Genomic DNA, 10,196 nt, shown 5'->3' with positions numbered 1-10,196 from the left:
TTGAATACAATGCTGAAAGGAAAATACATATATCGAAATCAAAGCTCCAGAGGACAGCTGCACACTCCAGACTCAACGCTGCTGCAACCTAACGCCACCTGCACGCATCTATCATGCATAAGCTTACAAAAGCTTAGAGGGTGGTGAAAGTGTGTGCACAAGATAAGTGTCAAGTATACCATAAAGCCCATAAATCATACATCATCGGAATAAGTGGAAATACTGACAAGACATGAATCATACGATATCAGAGTAAGCGGAAATATACTGGTAAGTCCATGAGTGCTATCAGCCGTACCAAGGCCATGCGATGCAAAACATAATAAGACAATAACAGATGCTGAGGATGCAATGCAACATGCAAATCCTGACGAGTTACGAATACCATCAACCTCATCTAGGCCATAAAAGTGCAAAAACATAGTAACCCAAAATGCTAAGTACTGCAGATGCAATGTGATATGCGGTGCGAATGAAATGACCATGCTGGAATGTGAAGTCGGGATGATAGTACGAAGTATCACAGGCTATGGGGTCCATCACAAGGGACTTCTATCCAAACCAGTCCCATACCTAAATTTGGATAGTCAGACACAATGTGGTAAACTCCTGATCTCAGGTTAGTCGCGCGCCCAACCGAAATCCTGGCCATGCAATGGTACACGTAACAAATAGTTACGCACCACCAGCCCGAGTGGATAGTGAATGAATGAATGAATGGATATGCAATTCTTGCTCAATAAGTCCACATATCAGTACGGTTGCTCTCTGGAGAAATCACCGGGGTCTATTACACTCGACACCGACTGCCTCCTCCCTAGCTGCACAGCCCAGCGAGCGGAATAGACCTCACTATCCGCCTGACCAGTAGTCTGCCAATACCTACCCGACTCGTCGATAGCGGACCTATTTATGAGCTGGTCATACTCAGCCCAGCTTATAGCCCCCTCACTAGGGCGAATAAGGCCATACCCCCTCCCAACCGACCACGACACAGTGGGAGACGCGGCCTACTGGTATTCGGCACTCGGGCGCTCATGTTCCACTTGGTCTAGACGTTGGGGCTACTCCTGGCCTCGGAGGTTCTGGAATTTTCATCCAAGGACATCCTAAGTGCCCATAGTGCTAGAACCAAATATTTTCGGTGTCTCATCTGGCCATCCACGATATGCCTGTAGAGGCCATGACCCTGATGTCGCTAAGGCGTACTATGATCAAGTCACATATATGCGAGATGCATGAGTCACACCGTACAATCATGTAGCAATCCTGCGCGTACCATGCAATCATGTGGGGCACTCCGCCTCATAGGGAGTCCCGTAAATGTTTCAACCCAATGCCTTATGCTATGATCAAACATTCCTCATATCAAGCATACATATGATGCACATGAGCATGAATCACGGAGCTATACCAAGCATGTTATAAAGTGATGAATTATCAACAAGTATGGGCCTATCAATGGGTCCTAAGGAGAGTCATAATGCGGACATTTAACCAACATTATTCTTACAATGTGGACGTCAAACCAACATTGTTCCCTAGGCATGGCCCGCCATAAAACATCATTACACAAACTGTAAGGAATCACACATTGCAATGGACCTATATACATCTCATTGGGCCTCGACCCATAGGCCTTAGATACATCAAATGGGCCATATCACATGGGCTTTACATTCATCAAATGGGCCGTATTAATGGGCCTCACCAACGGGCCTCATGTACATTACAATGGGCCATAACCCATAGGCCTTTGAATACATCAAAATGGGCATTATAACATGGGCCTTACATTCATATCAAGGTGGACCTCAACAAAGGCCACAATTACATCTAATGGGCCTAATCACATGGGCCTTATGTACATCAGATGGGCCACACCAATTGGGCCCTATGTCTATAGTCAAGTGGGCCCCAACAACGGGCCATAATACATCAAGATGGGCCAAATCCTATGGCCTTATATATATACCAAGGTGGGGTCCACTTGGACTATAGGTATGTCTTATTTTTATCTCATGCCATAAAATGATCTTTCAAAACGGATACACGGTTTGGAGGCAACATATGCATCATGGTGGGTCCCACTGTCAAAACAGTGGATAGTGCAGATAAACACATGCATCATTAAAGGCCTGTTTGGCCGGGTAGACTAGAGGGGATTAGATTGTATTGGAAGGGATTGGAAGGAGCAATCCTGGGATGGCCAGGCGTGCCAATCAAGCATGTTAAAATTCTGCCTGGATTGGAGCAATCCTATGGGATTGCCAGCAGTCCACGGACGCAGCCATCATTGAATGCCATCCACCCAAATGCAATCTAATCCCATGGAATGGGCCGGTCCAAACATGCCCAAAGGGTTGGGCGGTGTGGACAGAACACATATGTCCAGGTGGGCTCCACCGTCCGCTGGACGGTGTGAATACATTACATATATCATGGTGGGTTCCACCGTCCGCCTGGACAGTGGGAACACAACACATGCATCAATGGTGGGTCCCACGTGGGGCACACCATAATGCTTATATGCCATCCATTCTGTCCATAAGGTCACACAGACCTAGATGAAGAGTAAAAACAAATTTCAGCTTGATCCAAAACTTCTGTGGACCCAAAAAGGGTTTCAATGGTAGAGTTGAATTCACACTGTTTCCTATAATGTGGGCCACTTGAGTCTTGGATGGACCTGACTTTTGGAGGGTGGTCCACTGCCCTGAGGGCCCCCTATATGAATGGATTGGATGACAAGTAAACATCAAGGTGGGGCCCACGGCTGGAGCTGTGGGACCCTGTCCTTCTGCCCGCCAGCAGCAGGCGCTGCCAGCGCCTCTCACAAGCAGCAGCGTCTGCTGCATGCATATTTTTTTTTTGAAATCACGTTTTTCTACGGTTTTTCCGTGGTAGGGCCCACAACAGGCGAATCCTACTCACCAAATAGCTTCTACAGTCCATTACCAACTCATCAAGCCAAATATTGGGCATGTTTTGACATACAGAAGCAGTAGGGTGTATTTTAACGGTTAACACCACTGTTTCCTCTGCTACGGCCCACCAGAAATCCGGGTCAGCTTCATTTTTTGGTTCAAAGGCTAAAATGAGCTTGGGAAGGGAATGGACGACATAGATTGGATACATACATCAAGGTGGGGCCTATACAAGTGGCCCACCCCAAATGTCTTTAAACCAAGCATATATTTGTGTTTTTCATCCAACGTCCAGCGTCCCTTGACGCTGGACAGTCTTGGACATAATACGTACATTGAGGTGGGCCCCACCTATGGATATGGGCCACCAAAGAAGGGGTTGGTGGGCATGGGAATTTCATACATCAAAGTGGGGTCCATCCAAGTGGGCCACATGGCCACATCATCACAAGAAAGGAAAAATGAAAAGGAGAGAGGGAGAGAGAGAGAGGGAGAAAAAGGTGGGACACACATGTGATGGAGGCACCCCGACACTATGGGCCCTCCCTTGCATTCAATCATACATCAAACGATAATCAAGGTGGGCCATCAGCCACATCTTAGGGTCCAAAGTGAGATCCATACCATTGATCGGTAGGCTTCACTTGGCTCATCATAAAAACACAAAATCTAGCCTATAGAAGCACCCACCGGTCGATCTTCTTGGTCTGTTGGAATGCCTATCTCCTTGTGCTCCACTTTAATGGTGGAAGATGGGAAATGATTAGCTAGGATGAGGGATTTTGGGATAGAAAAGTGGGCCACACAACTCACTTTCTCTCATGGAAGAGCTTGGACGTGTGAAGCTCTTTTGCTTGGGATTTGTTACTTGAGAAATGAGGGAGAGAGAGAGAGTTGTAAGGAGAGAAGTGATGGGAGATGGGTGATGGATGTGAGTGATGGGTGGGGTGATGGATTGGTTGACTTTGGTGGTTGCTTAACTTGTGGAGAAAGAAAGCATGGGTGCTCTTGTACTTGACATGAGGTGATTGATGGGATTGATTTGACATGTTGTAGAGATTCTCTTGGGATTACAAACGCGCAGTGTTTTCTTGAAATAAATGCCGGCCCACATCTTCCAGCCAGGGTATCGCATTGGTGCGTGAGTCGCGGCGTTGGAACCGCCGCGACGATGCGGTCGCAATGATACAAGTCTCAGATTAAGCTGACTCAAACCTACGGGATTCGACTTACGGTCGCGCACAAACGTTGATTATACGTCGCAGGTTGCCGGAATTCGACGGAAAGGATCGCGGGATTCGACGGAACAGTACGGACTAGGATACGGGTCTTACACTATGTGGGCCACACAAACATCATATTGGGCCACACATATGGGCCACATAAACATCATATTAGGTCGCACTATGTGGGCCACGTAAACATCATATTGGGTCACACATATGGGCCACACAAACATCAAATTGGGCTGCACTAGATGGACAACTAGGATATACGATGCATATAACTTTTTTTTTTGGGGGGGGCTTACATCATACAGCATGGTGGGCCGCACAAGTGGACGGCATAGATGAAACACATACAGCATGGTGGGCCCACGTCCAACCCAAAATAGATGGACGACATGGAGAAACACATACATAAGGGTGGATTCCCACCGTTCAGCAATTTGGACGGTGTGGACAAGGCTTATACATCATGGTGGGGTCCACACATCCCTTGTGGACGGATGGCCTGAATATACAAGACATATATAATGGTGGCCCCACGTCCACATGGCCAGACGGAGTAGATACAACGCGCATATCGGTTGGACCCACTTGAAATTTGATCTATCTCATTCTCGTTGTAATGTCATAAATCGATCTCTACAAATGGTTGAATGGTATGGTTACAACGCATACCCTAAGGTGGGCCCCACACGTCCAGCCAACAGATGGACGACGTGGCATAAAACAAATATATCAAGGTGGGACTCACTCCCACACGTGTAGCACATGTGGGGTGGTGTGTTGAGACTCAAATATTGCATAATTTCCTCCATTTACATCTTGGTTTTATGAATATGGATCAACTTAATATTCTACTTTACTCATGTATGTGTTGCAAGTTGAATTTAAGAGCTTTGATTGAAAAAGGGTGCTAAAAAGAATGGATTTAATGCTCAAGAATCACCAAGGCAAGGGATGGATCTTAGGAGACTAAGATTGAAGAATTCACATGCCAAAGTTCCAAGAAAATCAAGTGAGAAATGAAGAGAATTGAAGATTTGAAGTGAAAAATCCTGAAATCGTCCTGAAAAAGTGTATTCTGAAACTCTGAAGTATATTTTGAAAAACTGTGCAATGTGAAAACTATTTTAACAAAACTGTATAATGAGAAGTTTATTTTGGGAAACAACGTACATTTAAGGCGGTTTCTAGAGTTTTCCAACTTTTTATGAAAATTGGAGTTCCCCACTTATAAATAGGGCTTCACAGGGCATTCCTAAGCATCATTAAAAGTATTCAAGAGCAAGATTTAGAGTTTTTAAAGGGTTTTTAGTTTTATAAGTTGTTTTTTTTAGATATTTTTTATTTGCATTTATTTCTTTCTTGTTGCTTTCTTTCTCTATTCTAATTATGTTTTTCTAAGTTCCTTTTAGCTCAAGCTAGAAGGGAAGCACATGGGTTTAATAATTCTTTAAGTTATGATGATTGATTATTTTAATGATGAAAAGAATGGTATATGCATGTAATCTATTATTTAGGTTTTGTTTTTGATCCTCTTGTGAGATCCATATGTTTCCATCATATGAGATCCACATTGATGGATAGGCTTACAATAGATCAATCAGATTTCCTAGATAGGAGAGGTTTTCAACCTGTTATATTTCTTTGATTTTTATTATCTCATTGATATTGAATTCTTAAAATCACTGGTACTTGAGAATAAATATCGATGGTGCAAATCTATGATTTTCTAAAATTTTATATCATTTATTAAAATATTTAAACTATTTTATTTTTTAATTAGGCTGACCATAGTGCTTAGATCCTAGTTGTGTTATCCAAGTCATCATGATTTTGGAACATTAACCTATGTGTGGAACTTTGAAGCTTGGGTGTTATTTTAATTCAGTTGAATTACATCCATTCAAAAATCCCAAAATCAAATCACCAGTTTACTTTTTATTACTTAGTTTTGCATTTGATTTTTTCCTTCTCGCAATTCATCTCCTTGTGGGATCGACCCTGTATTCACGGGATATTACTTATGAACCTCTGCACTTGGAGGCATACAATCAAGTTTTTGGCGTCGTTGTCAGGGAGAGACTGAGAGTGATTATATCTGTGCAAGATTATTAAGGTAAGTTCTTTTCTAAGGTAAGGTCTCTTCTAAACCCTCTAAATTTTATGTGGATTTTCTTTTTTTCTTTGAAAGTAAATTCAGTTGGATCTTTCAAGCACTAACTATGATATAAGGTTGCCTTGCTTAGGATTTTATCACCCAAGTGCTATGGTTGTCTACAGTTGCTGTTTGATCGCAAAGATCATCTGCTAAATCTATTTTCCAAATTAACATAGTTTAATTTCCGCATTAGTTTTACTTTTATTGATTTATTTTTTATTTTTTACTTTGTGGATTGAACCCTCATGGTCAGCCCTACCGCCTGGCTTGTTGATTTATTTTGCGTTGTGAGCTGAACCCTTATGGTCGGCCCTGCCGCCTGGGTTGTTGGTTAAGTTTTTCTTTTTATTTTAAGTATCTTACTTGCTATTTTGAATTAGTGGTATTTGTTGTGTGGTGTGGATGGTTTATGTCATGTTGGAGTAGTGATCAAAATAATTGACTCTCCTCCAAAGGCGAACTAGTTCCAAGCCTTGATTATTCACTTAGAAGAGGCACTCAACATCACTTGGATTCCATGATAGACCCAGCTGATAATTCAAATACAAATATGCTAGATCCAACTAGAAATCAAAACAGAGAAAATCAACCTAATCTTCCTCTTGAGGATGAAAATGAAGTTCATAAGAATGTGTTAAACCAACCACGGACTTTACATGACATTTACACCCTGAGAGATCAACTTTACCATCTTGCATAGTGTTCCGTACTCATATAGGGAATATTGATTTTAAACCAGGTGTGATTTAATTGATTCCTAAATTTCATGGCTTAGATTTTAAAAGCCCCTACTTGCACCTCAAGGACTTTGAGGAAGTAATTGCAACATTACAAGTAAACAATAACAATAGAGATGTACTTAAGCTTAGGTTATTCTCATTTTCTCTAAAGGATTTAGCCAAAGCATGACTTAACTCTCTAAGATCTAATACCATCACTACATGGCAAGCCTTACGTAGAGAGTTTTTGAAAAAGTTCTTTCTCGAGCACAAAACAAATACACTAAAACAAGAAATCATGTCATTCTCCCAAAAGGGGAATGAATTATTTTTTCAAGCTTGAGAGCGCTTCAAAGACCTTCTAATTACTTGTCCACATCATGGTTATGAACCATGGCATGTGATTGATGCGTTCTAAAAGGGGCTCACCATGGATACTCGTCAGTTCATAGAGATGATGTGTGGTGGAATCTTTCTTAACAAATATCATAATAAGGCTTGGGATTTTCTAAATATGTTAACAAAGAATACGCAGACATATGATGTCTCTACTAAACCAGGCTAAACTAGATCCATTCTTAGAGAGAAAGTGAGGATGTATGTCCTAAGAGAGGAAGACGATAAAATTTGCTGCATTGACTAGAAAGGTCGAAGCCGTAGAAATTAGGAAAGTTAATATGGTTAGAGCAAGCACTTCCTTAGGTAATTTTTGTAGCATTTGTGGTGGTACAAACCATGACACAAAGGATTGTCCAATAATCTCAGTTGTACAAAATATCATGCATGAGCATGAGCAAGTAAATGCTATAAATAACTACCAAAGGTTAGTTATACAACTAATGGGAAATACGTATAATCCAAATTGGCGTAACCATCCTAATCATAGTTGGAGGAATGGATCACAAATTAATACGCGCAATGCATCTCAAATGCCTCCACAAAACAACTTCTTTAGGGCACCTAACAATGCACCATATGTGCCCCCACCAAAGCGATCATCTGTGAAGGATGCATTGACCGCATTCATGAAATCTCAAGCTCAAATGAATCAGTCTTTAATCCAATCAAATCAGGAATTAAAGACGGACGTGGCTAGGATTGAGACTCATCTAAATGCTAGGGAAAAAGACACATTTCCTTCTCAATCTGTGCCAAACTCTAGAAACACACATTTCATTGGAGACTCAAATCTAAGTGAGCTACATCATGAACAAGCTCAGGCCATTATTACCTTGAGAAGTGGAAAAGAGGTCGATAACAAGATAATGCAACAGATAGAAATACCGGAGTATGAGCCACTATCTCAAGAGAATGATGAACCGGCTATGGTTTAAGAGTCGCAACAACAGAAGGATAAAGAAACTAAGTTATATGATCCTCCTCCAGTTCCGTTCCCATCTAGACTTCAGAATCCAACTGTCCCCATGAAATATCAAGAGGTATTGGATGTGTTCCAAAAGGTTACTGCCAATATTCCTCAGCTTGATGCCATTAGACAAATTCCATCATATGCTAAATATCTCAAGCATATGTACACTATAAAAAGAAAATTAAATGTGTACAAAAAAGGCCTTCCTCACTGAGAAAGTGAGCGCTATCATTCAACAAAGGGCCGTACCTAAATACAAAGACCCGGGAAGTCCCACTATTCCTTGTATTATTGGAAAATTTCAAATTGAGCATGCTTTGCTAGATTTGTGTGCAAGTGTCAACTTAGTACCTTATTCAGTTTACAAACAAATGGGGTTAGGCGAGCTTAAACCAACCACGATTACACTCCAACTCATTGACCACTCCATTAAGGTACCAAGGGAAATTTTAAAAGACGTACTAGTCCAAGTGGAGAAATTCTACTTTCCTGTGGATTTTATTGTACTAGACACTGAACCATGTGTGAATGCTAGCACTCAAGTTCCCATCATTTTAGGCCGCCATTCCTAGCAACTTCAAATGCAATCATAAATTACAAGAATGGAATGATGAATTTGTCTTTTAGTAGCTTGACTCTAGAGCTAAATATTTTCAATCTATGTAAGCAGCCCATTGATAATAATGAGATCCATGAGCTGAATTTCATGGACTGCTTGATAGAAGAAAAGGAATTGAAACCTAGTCTGATTGAGGAATTGATTCAAGTCATTGGGGACTTGAAAAATTCTGATTTAGAAAAAGTGATTACTAAAATTTGTGATGATAATGAGAGCACTACCACCTAAGACAATGGTATGTACTAATGGAGATCGCGCACTCAAATTCTATCTATCGAGGACTCGCCACCTTTACCATCACCAACCAATGTTTTAAAGCTTAATTTAAAACCACTACCAAATGAGCTTAAGTATGTATACTTAGGTGAAAATAAAACTTATCCTGTGGTGATCTCTTCATTTTTAGACAATGATCAAGAGATTAAATTGTTGAATGTTTTAAGGGACCATAAAGGAGCCTTGGACTGGACCATTTTTGACATCAAGGGTATAAGCCCTTCCATATACACCCATTGGATCCACCTCGATGAAGACGCCAAACCAATTAGACAACCTCAAAGGCATCTCAATCTAAACATGATAGAAGTGGTAAAAAATGAAGTGATCAAATTGTTGGATGTAGGAATCATCTACCCAATATCCGATAGTGTTTGGGTGAGTCCAACTCAAGTAGTCCCAAATAAATCTAGAATAACTATTGTGTAAAATTCTAGTAATGAACTCATACCAACATGTGTCACAATAGGTTGGCGTGTTTACATTGACTATAGAAAATTGAACCAAGTCATAAAGAAGGACCATTTCCCTTTACCATTTATTGATCAGGTTTTAGAGAAGATAGTAGGTCACTCATTCTATAGTTTTCTGGATGGATATTCCGGATATAACCAAATAGAGATAGCCCTAGAAGACCAAGAGAAAATCACGTTCACTTGCCCATTTGGCACGTTTACTTTCAAACGGATGTCATTTGAATTATGTAACACCCCAGCAACTTTCGAACGGTGTATGTTAATTATATTTTCAAATATGGTTGGAAAGTTTCTTAATGTTTTCATGGACTACTTCTCTGTATTTGGGAGTAGTTTTAAGGAATGCCTTAACAATTTATTTCTTGTCTTATCTAGGTGTGAAGAGAAGCACCTTGTCTTAAATTGTGAAAAATATCATTT

The 10,196-nt window shown here is 41.0% G+C and overlaps 1 non-coding gene across 1 annotated transcript; it reads right to left on the bottom strand.

Moving 5' to 3' along the window:
• Positions 1-7,316: 7,316 nt before the first annotated feature.
• On the bottom strand, positions 7,317-7,423 carry LOC131222103 (small nucleolar RNA R71). Its single transcript, XR_009159810.1, has one exon. It is a non-coding gene; the product is annotated as a small nucleolar RNA R71 (small nucleolar RNA).
• Between the last annotated feature and the right edge of the window lie 2,773 nt (positions 7,424-10,196).

The sequence above is a fragment of the Magnolia sinica genome, chromosome 12 (assembly GCF_029962835.1).
Source record: "Magnolia sinica isolate HGM2019 chromosome 12, MsV1, whole genome shotgun sequence".
Lineage (NCBI taxonomy): Eukaryota > Viridiplantae > Streptophyta > Magnoliopsida > Magnoliales > Magnoliaceae > Magnolia > Magnolia sinica.
The sequence above is the reverse complement of the archived record's forward strand: the minus strand, read 5'-3'. Positions and strand labels throughout refer to the sequence as shown.